Source organism: Piliocolobus tephrosceles, chromosome 5 (assembly GCF_002776525.5).
Source record: "Piliocolobus tephrosceles isolate RC106 chromosome 5, ASM277652v3, whole genome shotgun sequence".
NCBI lineage: Eukaryota > Metazoa > Chordata > Mammalia > Primates > Cercopithecidae > Piliocolobus > Piliocolobus tephrosceles.
In genome coordinates this window covers 146,663,241-146,683,933 of record NC_045438.1, presented here as the reverse complement: position 1 = coordinate 146,683,933, position 20,693 = coordinate 146,663,241, and the positions used below count along the sequence as shown (strand labels likewise).

Sequence of the window (20,693 nt, the reverse complement as noted above, 5' to 3'; positions counted from 1 at the left end):
GCCTGGCTAATTTTTTGTGTTTTTAGTAGAGATGTGGTTTTACCATGTTGGTCAGGCTGGTTTCAAACTCCTGACCTCAGGTGATGCCCCCGCCTCAGCCTCTCAAAATGCTAGGATTACAGGTGTGAACCACTGCACCCGGCCAGTTTTCTTTTTTGTTGTTGTTTGTTTGTTTTTTGAGATGGAGTCTTGCCCTGTCGCCCAGGCTGGAGTGCAGTGCTGCAGTCTCAGCTCACTACAACCTCGTCTCCTGGGGTCAAGCGATTCTTCTGCCTCAGCCTCCTGAGTAGCTGGATTATAGGCACGTGCCACCATGCCTGGCTGATTTTTGTATTTTTGGTAGAGACAGAGTTTCACCATATTGGCCAGGCTGGTCTCAAACTCCTAACTTCGTGATCTGCCTGCCTCGACCTCCCAAAGTGCTGGGATTACAGGTGTGAACCACCGTGCTCGGCCAGTTTTTGTTTTTTAAACCAATGTTTATACAAGAAGAGTTTGGAACTTACTCATGAATAAAGTCATCCTGTTGTGTAGCAATAAGGAGTGCTGGATTTTATGGAAGATGGCTTGTGGTACTGAAGTATCAGAAGAAGGAATGAATAAGGGTGAAGATTCAAACTGGTAGTAACATCTAGAAGCAAAGTAGGAGAAAATAACTTTATTTTACAAAGGGAAGGATGTGTCTATTGATGAGAGGGCTGTAGCCACCAATCTGAGAATACTTTAAGACAAAAACAGAGATAGAGCCTGGCACGAGCAGTTTAGGATCAAAATGAACAGTAGGCCCTAGAAATTTGTAACATTGATGTTATCTTCTCTGTGAATCGTTGGTGGGGTCAAGAAATAATTTTCATCAGTGTCTTGACTTGTCTGGCCAATTAAGCAAACGTGTCTCTGCAGTATAAGCCCATTAAGTTGAAAAGGTTGGGCCTACTGGGTATAATTGTAATTAAGCACAGCCCATCATCTCTCTTTTAATTTTACCAAAATAAATGCATATGCTAAGTAGAATAAAGTCATGGTTAAGAAAAGAAAAATGTTACATCCATATCAGTATGTGGATTTCATAGGATTTTTTTCCTTTTTCTGTGGGACCTGAGATTCATTTGAAGTAACCTTGGCAGAAGGACCTTAGTCAGACAGACTATAAAGGATATTTTGAGCTGGAATATAAAAAGCACATGTAATAATTAATGTAACAGCAGCTACAAGTGCCTGAGGTCAGTAGTTACTACATCTATATTGCATGTAAACAAAGTATTAGCCAAAATTACTTTAAGAGAGCCCTAATTACATCTGTTTTAATTTAATTTAGTTTGATTTAATGATACTTTTTATATGAATTTGCTTCATGGTTACTCTGTTGAATTTCCTTTCCCTGAGAAGAACCCATAAGAGATTTTTTTTCGCCAAACGATTTAGTTTGGTGACTTTGGATATAGCCAAAGCATTGTATCTTACGGCACAGCATCTTCAAGTGAAAGAATGTAACACATATAAAGTCAGTAATTTAAGCTGAAGTAAAATTTTGTTTAGTTTTTAAAATATGAGGTTTACATACAATGAAGTACAAATATCTTAATGGTGTATTTGTGTGTGTGTGTGTGTGTGTGTGTGTGTGTGTGTGTTTTGTTTGTTTGTTTTTGAGACGGAGTTTTGCTCTTGTTGCCCAGGCTGGAGTACAATGGCGCAATCTCGGCTCACTGCAGCCTCCACCTCCTGGGTTCAAGCAATTATTCTCCTGCCTCAGTCTCCTGCGTAGCTGGGATTACAGGCGCCCATCACCATGCTCGGCTAATTTTTTGTGTTTTTCGTAGAGACGGGGTGTCACGATGTTGGTCAGGCTGGTCTCGAACCCCTGACCTCAGGTGATCCGCCTGCCTTGGCTCCCAAAGTGATGGGATTACGGGCGTGAGCCACCACTCCAGCCAGTGCATTCCTTGAGTTTTGACACATTCACATACTCATGTCCCTGGGACTCCTATCATAATATGGAACATTGCCATCACCCAGCTAGTTTTTTTTCCCATCAACCACTGCCTTACCACCCCCACAGGCAACCTGTTTTGTGATGTTCTGTTTTGTTTTGTTTTTTCCTCATCGTTCATTCGATTTGCCTGTTCTAGGGCTTCATGCAAATAAAGTCTCATACTCTATACTCTTTTGTCTAAGGCTTCTTTCATGTGTCAGCGTAAATTTAATAGTTTTTCACAATGTATGTAATGGAAGCTACATTATAAGAAGTGGTGTAGAAGAAAGAGGGGTCCTGTTTCAAAGAAGAAAGAAGACAACATTCTTGTTATTTTGAAATGGCTAAAGTTGCAAATGGTTTTTATTGATCTGTTTGCTAGTTAAAATTTTAATTGTGATAACTGTAGATTTACATCAGTTGAAGAAACACTGTAGCTTTACCTGGTCTCCCCTAGTGATAACATTTAGCCAAACTGTAGTACTATATCATAACTAGGATATCGATATTGATGTAATCTACCAATCTTACTCAGATTTCCATAGTTTTACCTGTACTCATTTGCATGTGTGTGTGTATATTCAGTTGTGTGCGGTTTTATCACATATATAGGTTTGTGTATCTACCACCACAGTAAAGATGCTGAACTGTTACAGCATGGATCCCTTATTGTTTTTTTGTAGCTGTACCCACTTTCTTCTCACCAGTCTCCTATCCTTATCCCTTGGAAACTACTTACTGAGTCTCCATTTCTAATACACTTCATATACGTAAATAGAATAATATAGTTCATAATCTTTTGGAATTGGCTTTTTTTCTTTCTTTTTTTTTTGAGACGGAGTCTTGCTCTATCGCCCAGACTGGTGTTCAGTGGTGCGATCTCGGCCCAGTGCAACCTTAGCCCCGCCCCAGGCTCAAGCGATTCTCCCGTCTCAGCCTCCTGAGTAACTGGGACTATGGGCACCCACCACCACACCTGGCTAATTTTTTTTTTTTTTTTTTTTTTTTGTATTTCTAGTAAAGACGAGGTTTTGCCATGATGGCCAGGCTGGTCTCAGACTCCTGATCTCTGATGATCCACCCACCTTGGCCTTCCAAAATGTTAGGATTACAGGTGTGAGCCACCACACCCTGCCTATTTTTTATTTTAACCATTCTGATAGGTGTGAAGGAATATCTTATTGTAGATTTAATTTGTGTTTCCCTGAGAGCTAATGATGTTGAACATCTTTTCTTGGCCATCTATATATCATCTTTGGTGAAGTGGCTGTTCATGTCTTTTCCCCATTTTCTAATTGAATTTTTAAAAATCTATGTTTAAAAGAAAGATTATGCAAAGCACAACCCAAGTAGCTATCGATAACATTTGAGAAGAGCATCTCAAAAAAGATCTCACTAGACTTGAGAGATACTGTTAGATAAATAAATTGAGCCAATTGATGGGTGTAGGTAGCTGTCCTGCAGCAAATGGGTAAAAAGAGGAAGTGTCAACTTTTGTGGATCCCACAGTTGTCAATAGCTTGGGCTTCCAGGTGCTCCCACTTTCCCAGGTTCTGTGCTCTTCCTCTCTTCTACCCTAGGCCTTCTATTCTTTCCATTCCTTTTCTTTTCCAAGACAGAGTTTCGCTTTTGTTTCCCAACATGGAGTACAATGGTGCTATCTCGGCTCACTGCAATTTCCACCTCTGGGGTTCAGGCGATTCTCCTGCTTCAGCCTCACGAGTAGCTGGAATTACAGGTGTGCACCACCACACCTGGCTAATTTTTACATCTTTAATAGAGACGGGTTTTCACCATGTTGGTCAGGCTTGTCTTGAACTCCTGACCTCAGGTGATCCACCTGCCCCAGCCTCCCAAAGTGCTGGGATTACAGGCATGAGCCACCGCGCCCGGCTCCATTCCTTTTCTCTACGACAAACCTGCGTGGTGACAGATCCACTCCCTTGACTAGTTTAATTCTGAAGCATATCGATGAATTCCTCAAACAGATCTTGTAGACCAAATTATTCTATTTTTCTGTAGAACCTGGGGATTTGAGATCATCTATCTGCACAGTTTTGTAGTGTTTGCTTCCATCACTCTAAGAGTAAGACAATATGTCAGAGTTATCTTGATGGAGGGATAAGAGAGAAACAGTTTGGAGACAGAGCAGAAAACCTTTCAAGTGTACTTGGTAATGAGTTTACTGCAGACTGACATATATAGGGGACATCAGGACTTTTCCTTAGATGATGCATTTCTGTCCAAGTAATAGGGTGCACAGGAGCCCAAGGCTTAAAGACAAAGTAACCAGAATTTGTGTCCTCGTTCTGCCCTTACTTAGTGACATTGGGCAGATTACCTAACCTCTCTGAGCCTCCACTTAATTATTTGTTAAAATGTAGTGATACTACCCACCACAGTGGGTTATTGCAAAGATCAAATGGGATAATGTAATGTACTTGTCAGTGATAAAGCTTTATACAAATGTAGAGAGTATGTTTATAAGAATTATATTCCTCCTTCCCACAACAAAAGCAAACACAACCTGGAAAAGAAACAGGCATTTTCATAGAATGAGGTCAAATGATCACTTTAAGTTTCTTGAAGGAGAGGAAAACCCTGAAGCATTATTGTTTTCTTAGATATGATTTTAATTTTGTTTGGTAGGCGATACACTGCTGAAATAATTAACCAGCAATAACTGCTCTTCAGTTAGGCTCTAATATGGCCACTGAGCAGAGAGCATCTAAGAGACTTAAAATTGAGTTGCTTTAGATGTATTCCATTCTTACCCATTTAAATTGTAGTTTTTTTTTTGTTTTGTTTTGAGACGGAGTCTCGTTCTGTCGCCCAGGCTGGAGTGCAGTGGCCGGATGTCAGCTCACCGCAAGCTCCGCCTCCCGGGTTCACGCCATTCTCCTGCCTCAGCGTCCCGAGTAGCTGGGACTGCAGGCGCCCGCCACCTCGCCCGGCTAGTTTTTTTTTTTTTTTTTTTCTTGTATTTTTTAGTAGAGACGGGGTTTCACCATGTTAGCCAGGATGGTCTCGATCTCCTGACCTCGTTATCTGCCCGTCTCGGCCTCCCAAAGTGCTGGGATTACAGGCTTGAGCCACTGCGCCCAGCCTAAATTGTAGTTTTAAAGATGGGTTATGAGTTGACTTGCCAGTCAAAGCCTTGCTTGGGGTTGTATTTCTCTGCACTTTCATCTTTAATCATCAGCTAGATTAGTCTTCTGGTTGAGTATAGAAGCTAGAGAGACCTAGGTTTATACAAGGAGTGCTATTAACTGTGTGTGACCTTGGATCAAAGATTGGATTCCTCTCTTTATCAGTAATATGGGTTCAAGTGAAATTGTTAATTTACTACCTACACTGTCAAATTATTTGGATATCTGCCTTTAAATAGTAAGGTTACAATATACCGTACACACAAGAGAGTTGGTTTCCTTGTCTGTAAATTGAGAATTTCACAGAAAAGGTTGATTGAAGGTCTGATCAGGGGTGAAATTATTTTGTTCTAAAATGTATCATTGGCAGCAAGCAGTTTAGGATTGGATGAAATCAAAAGCCAGTTTGCATGTGTGCAGTTCTATACCCCAGGTGTTAGTTTGGGCAATGTACTTTTGTGACTTAGGATAATTATAAGGTCTCAAGGCTACTGTGAAGATCAGATGATACTAATTGTATGAGAAAATGCTTTGGAAATTGTAATGTTCTATGCAAACTTTCTTGTCAGTTGTATAGACCACAGTGGAGGAGGTGGTGGTAGTAGAAAGGAAAGGATGTGTTTGTCAAGGTTGAAAACTTGTTTTTAGGAATATTTTCAGCTAGTTACTGGACAGTGCTGGAAAAAAAGATTTCTTAAAAATTTTGGAAATGTTTAAGCGGTGTGAGCAGTGGCTCACACCTGGAATCCTAGCACTTTGGGAGACCGAGGCAGGCAGATCACGAGGTTAGGAGATCGAGACAATCCTGGCTAACACCATGAAACTCCGTCTCTACTAAAAAATATAAAAAATTAGCCAGGCGTGATGGTGCATGCCTGTAATACCAGCTATTTGGGAGACTGAGGCAGGAGAATTGCTTGAACCTGGGAGGCAGAGGTTGAAGTGAGCCGAGATCACGCCATTGCACTCCAGTCTGGGTGACAGAGCGAGACTCTGTATCAAAAAAAATTAAAAAAAAAAAAAAATTCCTTCTAGACTCCATGGATCTCACACTCCTCCACTCTTGGAACACACAGCCATGAATTGAATCATTGTCTACTTTACATTTTAGCAATTCAGTTTTATATGGTGACATTTACAAAATTGTCTCTTAAATCTGGGAGAACCAATGCAATGACTTCAGATAGCACAATGGGGAGAATCTTAATGGAAACCCAGCCAGTGATTAGATTAGGTGACAGGAAGGGGGTCAAATGGATCATGGGAAAATAAGGAAGGAAGTGAGTTGAGTCATTATGCTTTTAGTTACAGTATATTTTTACAATTGATTATGTGGGTGGTATGTTGTTTAATTCATTACAGCTTTCAAGGACCAATTTTAGATTAAAAGCATGAATGATTGAAGCTCTAACCAAACTCTAATCCTAGATACTAGAAAGTGATGACTTTTTAATGTCTTTTAATCTGAAATAGATTATGGCTTTTCTGTAGCTTTGGACTGTTCAAATGTTTATTTCCTTTAACATACCAACGGCTTACTTCACCCTCTTTGCAAACTTCTAAAGAGGTTGCTTCCTTCCCTTTAATATAGGATATTGACTTTTTAAAGAATGTGCATGTTTTAAAGAGACTTACATTAGAAATTTGATGTCTGAAGCTTGTCACTCTTTTATTAAGAATTTAAACATTGTATCTGATTGCAATTACAATGCATAACCTTTGTAAAACCGTATTACTAATGTTTATCTTACTTACATCCGATGATATGTCAATTACTATATTCAGTCATTGCCCTGAAAAATAACTCTAACGAATTTATTAAATGGTACTTTTTCCTTGATTTCCATGTTGCCCCTTTTGTGGCTGATTTCATGTAGCCCTTTACCTGGAAGTCAGGCTTGGGAGTAATCTTGGCCAGCTCTTGTGAGTGGGGCCAGCTGAAGGGCACATTCCTCTTTCTTTTCCTCTGCTTGCTTGGTGGCTTCTGGAGCAGGTTAGCCTCACAAGTTTCTTCTGTTCTTGCTCTAAAATTCATGGATGTTCATTAATTCCCATGTGTTTAAGCAGCCTGCAGCTTTTTAGACTGCGTGGTGGCAGTGCGTGGTGGCTCTTTGAGAGTGAATGGCACCACTCCAATGCGTGGTGGCAACTTTGAGAGTGAAGTTAATATTATTCTCATTTTTTGATTTAGTCTCTAATTTGACTTTAAGTCTTTGGAGTAGATTTCTCTGTCCACCCTATTTAAAATAGCAATATTGTCCCTCCAATACTTTGTCATTCTCTATCCCTTTTACCCTGCCTTATTTTTCTTTGGAGTGCTTAAATGTATCTGATGTTACACTAAATGTTTGTCTGCTGACTGGTTTACTGTTGGCCGGTCTCCTAGAATGTAAACCTTGTAGGTAACAACGGCTTTGACTCTCTTCATTCAGAAGAGCACTCTGCCTGGTAAATACACAAGTATTTGTTGGATTAATTAATTAATTAAATTTAATGCCATGAAACACACCAATCAAGGTGATAGATTCCCCTAAGGTTAAGCTTATTTCAAATTCTAAGGTTGGTATCTTTGAAGGCTTGCTCCTTTCTCTCCGGCCTCAGTAATACTATCTGTTGTTGCATGAGAAAAAAACTCCTGAAGAACATTATTTTGGGAGGAAGAGAGGCAAATGAATATGGGTGTCAGGTTATCAAGTAAATATTGGAACAATTTATAGCCTATGATTGGGAATGTTTATTTTGCTTAAATGTATATTTGGTCTGACCTTGCAGTTAGAGTTACTTAGGAGGTTGCCTAAATGTGAATGAATGTTTATGAGTGGACTATAAGCTGAAAGCACTTAAAATATAAATATATAAGCCATATGTTAAACAGTAACCAGAGCATTTGCAGCTATTTGGGATGGTGGAGGGAAATTGCCTGATTTATTGATAGAGCCAGGAATTTGGAATCCTGGGTTCTAGTTCCATTCCTGCTTTTGGCAGCACTTCACAAAATGTCTGTGTTTAATAGATGTCTAAAGGGCAGTATTAATCCTTTTAAAAGAATATCTTTATATCACTTAGATTTTTTTTGTGCTCCAATTTCTCCAGCTTTTTTTTTTTTTTTTTGAGATGGAGTCTTGCTCTATTGCCCAGGCTGGAGTGCAGTGGTGGGATCTCGGCTTACTGCAAGCTCTGCCTCCCAGGTTCAAGCAATTCTCCTGCCTCAGCTTCCCAAGTAGCTGGGATTACAGGTGCCTGCCACCACGCCCAGCTAATTTTTGTATTTTTAGTAGAGACGGAGTTTCACCATGTTGGCCAGGCTGGTCTCAAACCCCTGACCTCCAATGATCCACCCGCCTCGGCTTCCCAAAGTGCTGGGATTACAGGCATGAGCCACGTTGCCTGGCCCGTTTCTCCAGCTTTATTGATATTTTGTTAGCCTATTCCTCAGGGTTTTCTTTTTTTAAAAAGCCAGAAGTTTCCCACTGTGTGTATGTGTGTGTGTGTGTGTGTGTGTGTGTGTAGTTGCAGGGGGTTTGATTCCATCTTCTCATTAGTGCCTCATTAATACATTTTTCTGCCTCACATTTGTTTCAGCTTCACCTGAAAAAACAAACTAATGTCGTACTTAAAATATAGTATAACTGTGCCTCATGTAGTAAACATAATTTATAAAGAACTGAACTAGATCAATTTTGATGGGGAAAGGGGAATGTTGTTTCCAACGAAAGTAACCGAAGATGAGAGCTTTGTTCTCCCAAGCACAGAGGCTGGAGCTGGATAAATCTTGAAAGAAAGCAAGTAGGCACAAACCAGGTGCCTATTGAAAGAGGTCCATTTACCACCATTAGTGTTATCAGGGCTTTTATGTCAAACTTCTGTCTATGCTGTGCTGGGTGAATTTTTAACTGAACAGGCTTTACAATTGGAGCAATGGAATAGACTATAAACAACAGCTAAAACCACTTCAGAATTCCTAAGGCCTGACTCAGCCCCACCTCTCACTTGGTTCTTTCCACGCACTCATCTCTCTGCTGGGCTTTCTCGAGGTGTGGTCCTGGGACCACTGGCGTCTGATCACTTGTGGCACTTGTTAAAGCTGCTAATTCCTGGCTTCAACTGTAGACCTGCTAAATCAGAAACTTTTGGGGAAGAGTCTTGAAATCTTCATTTTTAACAAGCACCTATCAGGTGATTCTTAGGCACATTAAAATTTGAGAGCTGGTGACATAGTCCCAGATTAGTACTGTCACATCTCTTAAGGTGACACTTTATTTTACTTTTATTATTTATTTATTTATTTATTTAAGACCGAGTCATACTCTGTCTCCAAGGCTGGAGTGCAGTGGTGCCACCTCGGCTCACTGCAACCTGAGGCGATTCTCCTGCCTCGGCTCCTCGAGTAGCTGGAACTACAGGCATGCGCCACCATGCCTGGCTAATTTTTGTATTTTTAGAGAGACAGGGTTTCGCCATATTGGTCAGGCTTGTCTCAAACTACTGACCTCAGGTGATCTGCCTGCCTCGGCCTCCCAAAGTGCTGGGATTACAAGTGTGAGCCACTGTAACCAGCTGGCACTTGATTTTATATCTTTTTCTGGACTGTGCCATGCTATGAGTGAAGGGGAGAAAACTGAAATATGGAGAAAGATCTTTGTTTTCCTCTAGCTCCAGTTCCTTAATAAAGTTCATAGGAGGAACAGAGAGCCCATACACTCACTTCTTCAATGTGCCTGCTCTTTAGCGGGATATTCTGTGTCTACTAGATTTTAACATACTGATTTACATAAGCAAGGAACACTTGGACAGATCATTGAAAAAATGTGTGAGCTTAAAGAGCACACACACCACTGATGTGCATCACCCTTGGGTGAGGATGTTATCTGGCTGACCAAGCCAGATGCGTTTAATATGCAGGGTGGGTTGGGACTAACATTTCAGTGTTGAGTGACATTCAGGACTTGTTAATGTGATTGACTGATGTGGAATCTTCTCCCACACAGTATATGGTGGGTCTTAGGAGAGAGTTGGATAAAAATAGTGTGCTAAAGGTTCAAAAATGGAACGTATGTGGTCAAACCTTTTGTAATAGTTGTTTGTGAAGACTGTAAGGGTTGGAGTTTCCTGATGTGTGAAATGCAGCCCTACTAATGTAAGGGTATAGTCTGCCAGAGTTTTTCAGGGGTGGGCTCAGGGAGGATGCTTTCAAACCGTTTCAAACAGTAAGGAATTCTGGAGCTTTCAACTAGTCATGGAAAAATTGAGTTTTGTTGTACATTGAGCACCTGTGACGAGAGGGGAAAAGGCAGTTTCATTGGTTTACTTAAGTCGGCGGAGAAGGCTGCTGTGCACAGCTTCCATTGCGTCATTCAAAAAGAGAGTTTGTGTGGGAACTTTGCAAGTCAGTTTCCCTGTATGAAGTGATGGAGAGAGTGATTAAGATACTGAACTTTCTCTGTGTTCTTGCCCTTAACCATTGCCAGTTTGTGGGAGATTAAGAAGCTGATTCATTTTATGGAGAATTAATTTATTTTGATATAGACAGATGGACGGGTCATGAAAATTTGTTGACATACTTTACTAAACTGCTACACTAGATCAAATATTCTAAAGAAAAAAAAAAAGAAAAAGGGTTTGAAGAGACCCAGTGACTTACAAGGTATGCTTTTATCACTGATGTGAGAAGACATATGAACACATTGAACTTAAAACAGCAAACCCAGAGCATGGCTCAGCTGTTTGGAGACCAGTGGGGCAGAGGCAGCTGGGCTTGTATATTACTCATGTAGGAACTGGGGGCTGTGCTCAGTCCTCATCTCAGAACCCACCCACGACATGTGGATGCAGGGAAGTCTCACAATTTTAGAAAAGATTCACAGTTTTTCTTGGGTCCAATCCTCACTTAAATTCCTATAGCTGCTTTTGGAATACACACCTCTTTGCATTCCTGTTCAAAATTTGGATTCTCTACCTATTTTGTAGGCTTGTGGGAAGGATTAAACCAGACAGTATTTATAAAGTTCCCGTCCACTTACTGATGCACAATAAATTCTTGGCAAAAGGAGTCTCCTCCCCACCATGAAAAAATAAAATGTATTGATGGGGGGAAAGGAATTAGTTCAGAGATGTAAAGCACCGGTGCTGTCAGCAGCTTTCTCAGGCTTTTTCCTTCCAGCAGTTTTCACCTGAGACAACCCCAAAGTGTCCTTTTACATCTTAGTAGGACATGCAGTTGTGAGGGGGAGTCAGGTTTTCCTCGTTTATGCTTCCATAGTTTCTAACCCCGCAGACCCTGAATATTTTTGCCCTTACAACGTAAAAAGGAGAGAGAATGAAGCAGCCCGTCATCACTAAGGGATAGAACCTTTACCTGTTGTTCCCATGACAGTGTAACAATACACAGGATCCACATGTGACAAGAGTCTTTTTATTCCTTGTAAACCAAGAAACAAGAAGTCATCTTATAAGCTGAGACATTTTAAGAGAACAGGCCCATGGTGTTTTCACCCCCTTGCTCTGCTGTTTTTGGTTTCTGTTTCTAGGTTGGGTAAAGAAGCAGGTTATAGAGGTTTCCTGGAACACCTGTGTGAGGATCTCCCTGGGTGCTGGGTGTTGGAGAGCTAGCGCTACACAGCCTGTTGGTGGGAAGAGTGAACAGACGGTTGGTTGCATGTTGATAGGAGCTGTGGACGCTCTAGTAAATACAGAGCTCTCCTTAGGGGGAAAATGCTTTAGCTTTAGATGTTTTGACTTTAGCTTTTATTGCTGGGGTTTCAGACTTTTAGAGAGGCACAGCTTGACTAAGATTAGCCAAAGCAGCATCTTAATTGAACAAGTAACAGCTATTGGGACAACCAGATATAATTAACTTTGATGTTTTAGAATTCCTTTTCCATTCTTCGATTGGTTCGCTTTTGTTTTGATCCTTAATGATGTGTGCACAATGAATTACACTAGAAGAGAAATGTCTTGTGTTTATATTCAGTATTAGCAGATTATTCTTTCTGTCCAGGGCCAGGGCATTTTCACCTCATGGAGGAATGGATTGGTAAGGAACAGGCTGTACTCTGCTAAGTATGTTTTCAGTAACAGCTAGTAACATCACAAATTCAGGGTCAGAATAAACTATCACAGACTAGACAAGTATTTGTGATGTTAGGAAATGGAGTAGAGTATGGAGATGGACTCATAAGATAATTAGTAGTGAAAATGAACTTCTATCAGTCTTGAAGCAAACTCACTACCTCCTTATCTGTATATAGTTTTGCATGTGATATTCCTGACTTGGGGAATAGTTGGAGATTTACCAGGTTTTCATATTACTGTAACTTCCTTCTAATCTCTTTATTTCTATAAATTTGGACATGATATAAAAATATGGCCTAGTACTAAGAAATCAAAAGTTATGTATTGTGCCTTTCTAGTCACTTGCTATTTGTGTCTTCTGGGCCAGTCATTTAAATTTCCTGAACCTCAGTTTTCTCATCTGTAAAGGGGATGTGCCTACTTGGTAAATTGTTATGGGATCAAATGAGATAAATATATGTGGAAATGCCTTTGACACTTGGAAGTTCTTTATAAATAGAATTCTATTATGCACAGAGAGTGAAAGGGCAGTCTAGAATAAGTGAAGAGGATATCTGCTGCCTTTTCAAAGTCTAACCACTTACCTCCCAAATAAGTACTCGCAAAGGAATAGTTCCTCTTCCAGGCATGCACCCCTCATATCAGTCTTCCTTTACTCATCCTATCACTGCTTCTATTATTTTGGAACCTTAGGACATTAGGTGACAGACACTGTTTTATGGAGCATACTGAAGAACTGTTTGAAAAGTATTGGCTGGGTGTGGTGGCTCATGCCTGCAATCCCAGCACTTTGGGACACTGAGGCGGGCAGATCACTTCAGGTCAGGAGTTTGAGACCAGCCTGGACAACATGGCAAAACCCCATCTCTACTAAAAATACAAAAATTAGCTGGGCGTGGTGGCAGGCGCCTATAATCCCAGCTACTTGGGGGGCTGAGCCAGGAGAATTGCTTGAGCCCAGAAAGTGGAGATTGTGGTGATCCAAGATCGTACCACTGCGTTCCAACCTGGGCAAAAGAGCAAGACTGTCTCAAAAAGAAAAAGAAAAGAAAGGAAAATTATTGTGGGCTCAAATAAGACTGGGTCAGTTAGTAGAAGCAAATAGATCCCCATTCCCTCCCCTCCCCTCCCCTCTCCTCCCCTCCCCTGTCCTATCTCTCTCTCTCCCTCTCCTCTTTCTTCTTTTTTATTGAGACAGGGTCTTGTTCTGTCACCCAGGCTGTAGTGCAGGGATGTGATCTCTGCTCACTGCAGCCTTGACCTCCCAGGCTCAACTGATCATCCCACCTCAGCCTCCTGAGTAGCTGGGCCCACAGGTGCAAACCACCATGCCCAACTAATTTTTTGTATTATTTGTAGAGATGAGATCTTGCTGTGTTGCTCAGGTTGGTCTCAAACTCCTGGGCTTAAGCAGTCTTCCTGCCTTGGCCTCTCAAAGTGGTGGGATTATAGGTGTGAGCCGCTGTGCCCACCCCCTTTTTTCTTTTCTTTATGTTTTTCTGTCTTCCTCTTCCCCCACTTTTTTTGAGCATATATACTAAAATATTATATATCAGCCCAGATTTTTAGATCCAATTGCAGATACAAGAATTTGGATCCATTTTATCCAGAAAATGATATTTTACATTGTATTTTCAAGATAGATGAGCTGGTTTATAAACATATTTCTAATTTTTTTTTTTTTTTTGCCTTTCTAAGTTTTTTTTTTTTTTTTTTTTTTTTTTGCCTTTCAAGCTTAAGAAGTTGAATAAATATCACTATGCTTATTCTGACCTTGCACCCATTATGTATGTTGGAATCAGGTCCTCCTGCAGTTTTATTTTCATTTTTATACCTTTTTGATCATCATCACACTGTGAGTTAGTTTAGGAAGGTGATTTGAAGCAGTTGCTTCTGTTGAGTTTGCTTGATGATCTTCCTTGCAGACACGTCCACTTACTTATCATGTAAAAATTAATTTACCTATCATACATAATGACACAATCCTTGCTGCAAGTGCATGCTAAGTATGAGATTAGCATGCTGGCATTTAGAAAGGTTCCTCCCCCTTGTTCCTTTAAATGTATTTTGTTGTTTTGTTCTGTGTGACATCAAATTTATACTTGTCCTTTTCTTTTAAAGACAAGTTGTGGGAAGGAAAAGACAAGATCATAACATTAAGATTGAATGTGTTTCTCAATCTTTGCATCCTTAACTGGTTTCTTTGATGTATTTGAGTTTGCTATAAAATGTGAGGGGAGGAAGAAAGGCAACCAGTGATAATCAAAGGGGAAGAAAGATCAGGGTAGGACTCGGTGACATTTGAGGGTAAGTTTGGGAGCTGTTGCAAGAGTTATTGCTGCCTGTGACTATTTGGCCTGGCTACATGTCAGAGCCATTAACTTCAGAATAACAGAGCCTTTAAGAGAATGTACTCTTTTAGAAAACTCCTCGTTAATTTAATTTATGGAAGGGGAGGGGAGTTGAGGAGCAGGGAGCTGCAAGCATGGGGTTTCACTAGTGCCTAGAGTTTAAGTTAAAAAAGAAACAAAAAAAGGTACAAAAGCTGAGAATGCTGGATTATATGAAGGATTTTTAAAAATCCCCTGCTCTGTCTCTGGTGGCCTTGGAGCCTGTCCTGCTTGAGAAGGAATTGCCTCCTCAGTGATGGCTTTTGGAGCTCAACCCTAACATGGATCCCAGCTGGGAAATCTTCAGCTCTAATTAAGCTTGGCTTGTTTTGATTCTCTTCCAGCCTTGTGGTTGAATAGCTTTGTGTATGTAGCCTTTTGCTAACAACTTTTCCCACAGTCAGGAAAACCTATGTCTTCAGTGTCAATCATTACCTGGAAGTTTTTGGCTGCCATCTCACAGGAAGTGGCTAGCTTGTGTACATGACTCTCCCTCTTGCCCCCGGCCTCCCCCAACAGATTTCACCGTATTTTGGGAGTGGACGGAACAAAGCTATCATTACTCATAGAAGAACGGGAAAAGACAGTGTTGTCCGGGTCTGTGGAGCCACAGGAACACACCAGGATTGATCATTCCTCTTTCTCTTAATTGTCTTTTGCCTTGCCCTCCCCTGCTAGGATAGAAGAGGTGGGATAAGATGGATGGGGATGGAATTTATTAAATAAATTATTCAAAAATACTTGTTAAACCTGGCCAGGCGCAGTGGCTCACGCCTGTAATCCCAGCACTTTGGGAGGCCGAGGCAGGCGGATCACAAGGTCAGGAGATCGAAACCATCCTGGCTAACATGGTGAAACCCTGTCTTTACTAAAAATACAAAAAAAATTAGCTGGGCATGGTGGTGGGCACCTGTAGTCCCAGCTACTCAGGAGGCTGAGGTGGGAGAATGGTGTGAACCCAGGAGGCGGAGCTTGCGGTGAGTGGAGATCACACCACTGTACTCCAGCCTGGGCGACAGAGCTAGACTCCATCTCAAAAAAAACCAAAAAAACAACTTTTTAAACTTATCTACTGTTTGCCATATCCTAAGACCCAAAGGAGGGAAGAATGCCATCATGCCAAGTCATGGGATGGCAGTGATGGTATTGCTATGGTGCTGTGACACAAGACCATGAGAGTAAGAGGAAGGAGCCTAGTGTGTGGCCTCAGAGGGTCAAGGGAAATTCAGGAAGTGGCATTTTGGCTAAGAATTATAGAGTCAATACACATTTGCAAGGTTAAAATGAAAATGGAGGCTTGGTGTGGTGGCTTACGCTTGTAGTCCCACCACTTTTTGAGGCCGAGGCGGGCAGATCACCTGAGGTCAGGAGTTCGAGACCAGCCTGGCCAACATAGTGAAACCTTGTCTCTACTAAAAATACAAAAATTAGCTGGGCATGGTGACACACATCTGTAATCCCAGTTACTTGGGAGGCTGAGGCAGGAGAATCACTTGGACCCAGGAGGTGGAGGTTGCAGTGAGCCAAGATTGCACCACTGCCTAGGTGACAGAGTAAGACTGTCTTTAAAAAAAAAAAATTAAAATTGTTCATATGATTGGGCTGGATGCTAGATTGTTTGGGAGATGAAGTTCTATGCTCTGGGGGTGTTTTGGAAACTCATGCAGTACTTTCTTTGGTCACAGTGATTGGAGGGCACTTCTGGCATTGAATATGCAAAGCCCATGCAGCGGGTACGATGCAAGGCACAAGATAGTTCTGCACATGAAGAACTGTCCTGTGTTTAACACGATTATTCTCAAGCATCTCAGCAGACATTTATATAAAGTTAATTACAGAACCTGTCTATAAGTGTTTGAGCTAGAACCTCACTTTGTTTTACATATAGGTACAAAGTATTCCTTGCCAGGCTTAATGCACACTGAATTTTCCAGGAATAAAACTACTTTGTCAATTGGGGGAAGATTACACATCGTTTTATGTGGACCTTTACTAAATACTGTTCACAGTTTAGAGAAATTGTGTCAGCCGTGGCCACACCACTTTAGAAATTTGAGTGATCAATAAACATACCGCGTGGATCTGTGTTTGGAGCTGTTGTATTCACGGTGATTCCATGCACACAGCTACTTCATGATGTCTTCTCTTGCAGTTTTATGCCAATATGTAAAAACGACAAGTTATTATCAATTCCATTCTCCCCTTTTTCTTCTATATTTCAGATATTATATTGATTTATTTTTAGAAATTATTATGCAAGTAGGTTATATACTACTTAAGATTTTTATTTCAAGACAGAAAAGAGTGTTATTAGAAGGGACTTGGGATTGATAGGCTTGAAAACCCCCGCCTAGATCTTGAAGTACCTTGTATACTATTAAAAGGAGCTATGTATTTTATAGTCCTTGAAGTATGCCCTTCAAACTATCTATGTAAGGATCACCTAGAGAGTATTTTCAAACTTCAGCGTCCTGGGCCCCATTTTAGAACTACTGAATTCCTTGTCAGAGACTTGAATTTATCTTATGTCAGTCACCCTCTCCCCAACCTACACATGACTTTTTTTTCTCTTTTTCTTTTTTTTTGAGATGCAGTCTTGCTCTGTCGCCCAGGCAGGAGTGTAGTGCCGTGATCTTGGCTCACTGCATCCTCTGCCTCCCGGGTTCAAGCAATTCTCCTGCTTCAGCTTCCCAAGTAGCTGGGATTACAGGTGTCTGCCACTACACCCAGATAATTTTTTTGTATTTTTAGTAGAGAGGGTGTTTCACCATGTTGGCCAGGCAGGTCTCAAACTCATGACCTCAGGTGATCCGCCCGCCTTGGCCTCCCAAAGTGCTGGGATTACAGGTGTTAGCTACCATGCCCGGCCCCCAACCTGCACATGACTCTTATCCCACTAACGTTTGAGAATGCACTGCTATAGAATTTCTCTAAATTTAGGAATTTAGAGAAATGGAGGGACATAAACAGGTTTTGGGGTTAAAAATAATACTCTGGGTTGGGTGTGGTGACTTACACCTGTAATCCCAGCATTTTGGGAGGCTGAGGTGGGCAGATCACCTGAGGTCAGGAGTTTGAGACCAGCCTGGCCAACGTAGTGAAACCCCATCTCTACTAAAAATACAAAAATTAGCCAGGCGTGGTGGTGGGCATCCATAATCCCGGCTACTTGGGAGGCTGAGGCCGGAGAATTGCTGGAACCTAGGAGGCAGAAATTGCAGTGAGCCCAGATTGCTCCACTGCACTCCAGCCTGGGTGACAGAGTGAGACTCTGTATCAAACAAACAAACAAAAACCCCAAAACTAAACTCTTTAATGGCAGATTGAAGGAGCTTGAGACTGACAGCTGAGAACCACTGAAGTTTATATTGTAATGTTCTAGTTGAAAAATTTTGATGAAATACAGCATGGTATGTGGTAGACATGGGTGAGAGGAGTTATTATGAAATGAAATGATACAATGTAGTGATAGCATTGGGGGAATTAGAGAGAATAAAGGTAGATTAAAGATAACAAAAGATGGTTTTTGCTAGGTAAATGGTGTTATCATTTATCAAGTTGGGGATTTCAGTGGGGTGGGTGGCTAGGCTGTGGCTTCTGGTTCGGGCATGCTGACATTTGGTTTCCTGTCGTGCCTGTCAGTGGAGATTGGGTATATACAGATATGAATTAATTTAGGAGAACCATCTCCTAGAGATGAGCATTAGGGAATCATTCACATATGGATGGTAGTTGAAGCCGTTCAAGTGGTAGAGATTGTTGCCCAGGGAGTACACAGAATTTCCACATACAGGACGATATATATGTGGGCTTCTTCTCCTTGTTTCTAAGTGAATTTTACTCCCATAATATTCAGGGCTCCTTTTAGGTATGATAGTTTTAATTACTGAAGATAATGTAGTTACGTTGTAGCTCCATATCTTTGCTGAATAAGCTTAATTGGGGTGTGGTGTAGGAAACCCATACACTTTCAGACATATAGCATGCCTCTTGTTTTTTGTTTGTTTGGAGACAGAGTCTTGCTCTGTTGCTCAGGCTGGAGAGCAGTGGTGTGATCTTGGCTCACTCCAGCCTCCACCTCCAGGGTTCAAGCTATTCTTCCTGCCTCAGCCTCCTGAGTAGCTGGGATTACAGGCGTCCACCGGCCTCCGGCTAATTTTTGTATTTTTTTAGTAGAGACGGGGTTTCACCATGTTGGCCAGGCTCGTCTTGAACTCCTGACCTCAGGTGATCTGCACCTTGGCCTCTCAAGGTGTTGGAATTACAGGTGTGAGCCATGGCACCTGGCCAACATCCCTCTTGTTTTGTTGCTTAGTCCAGCCTTGGGACCAAGGATGTGCCTGAAAAAGACTAATGATATAGTTTATGATACAGTAAAAAAGGTTATAGTGAAAACAGCTGCCAGTCTACAAAATTAGTGTGGTTTATAGAAATTGCATCTTTGAGAGCTATTGATTATTAAGACCCCAAAACAACTGGTTTTTACTTGCCTCTGCATTTTTTTCCTTAAAGAATACGCATACCCTAGTCTTTGAAGTATATAATTTATTTGGGCTGGGGTGTCTTCTCTAAGGAGATTCTAGTTTTGTTGTCTAATAGTCATTTTCCATGCAGTTCCTTCCTTTCCACGCCATCACATTTAAATTGACAGAAACATGTAAAATTTAACACAAATAGACTGATGTTTTTGTTTGGCCATTGACCTCTGAGTGTCAAATATCACAGGTGTTTTTCTGTTTTTGTCTTTCTCTTTCTTTCATTATGACAAGTGGCACTATCAAGTTTTTTCTTACATGAATGCTTCGTATTTCTTCCCTTCCTCTGATAATTTGGAAACAAGTTTGGCAAGTGCTTTTTAGAACTTTTCGTAGTCAATACTGAATGCCTTTAGTTAGAAGCCTATATGGTTTTCACTCTTGGCGATTTCACTTTAATGGTTTAAAATCACCAAGTTCTAGGCTCTGGGGACTGACTTCATAGGGGAGAGTCTACGTATTTAAAAGCATTTTTGCAGTGCCAGCTGTGGCTAATGTTGTGTCAGCATTTCCATCATCGTAATTCCCAACATTTGAGGGTTTATAACGAGACTGTTAAATTTCACCACAAACTGAAGCTTGGTATGCAAGAATTGAGCCTGAAGCAAACTTTTTCATTTAAAAAAATGTAGTTTCTCTATAAAGCCACTAATAAAGAAGCAAAGCTAGTGATTATTGTTGTTACAGTATACAAACTGCTTGGTTTACTTAATACTTCAGGGACATTAGACTTTAATATAAGGCAATCACTCCAGGAGTTTGGAGAAAAAACAGAGTGTAAATGTGAGTGGTATTTAATTTCGGAGGGTGTCTGTTTGAACATTAGAAAACATTTTCTTCTCAATTTCAGGATAATTTTCTAGCCTTGTTTATCTAAATGTCCTGCGGGGAAGCAAAAATGTTTGGGGCCCATGATAATGAACTCAATATAAATATGCAAATGCTTAAAACCTCAAGCAGGTCCCTTTCCTCCAACCTCAGAGCAAGAGAAATGATAGGCATATCCATGAGGGTGCAGTACAGCATGGGACTGGCCATCGAGCTGCTACAATCTTCATTGAATAATGTTCTTTTATTCCTATGTAACGTTGATCCTCAAGGACCACTGTAGGAAGAGCAGATACCTAGAGAATTCCTTTTTTTTTCCTTGCAGTAATGATGATTGATTTCTGCAGATACATCCCCATTCTCTGGCTCCGACCTCCCTTGTGACTGGCAGGAAGCATATGCAAGATGCTAATTTGAGTTAAGCACAAAATCTATGGCCTTGCAACAGAAACAGCATGATTCACATATGGATGAACCCATGGCTCTGGCTTCTTTAGTACTCCATACTTAAATCACCTAAATGACTTAGCCCGCAGGTTAATGGAATGAAAGCTAAAGATAACCTTGTGAGGGTCAAGTCGGCCAGCCTTGTCCTCCCTTTACAGTGTTCAGAGATATTCATTCTATTGTTCTTCCTCTTTTTACCTCATATTGGCTCTTTTCACCATATTCTCTCTATTTTCATCACCTCTTCTGGGTGTATTTTCCCTTCCCTTCCCTTCCCTTCCCTTCCCTTCCCTTCCCTTCCCTT

General features: G+C 41.0%; 1 long non-coding RNA gene across 1 annotated transcript in view; it reads left to right on the top strand.

Annotated features, from left to right (window-relative positions):
- Positions 1-20,693, top strand: part of LOC111541107 — a 394,660-nt gene that overhangs the window by 148,635 nt on the left and 225,332 nt on the right. The window lies entirely within an intron of this gene.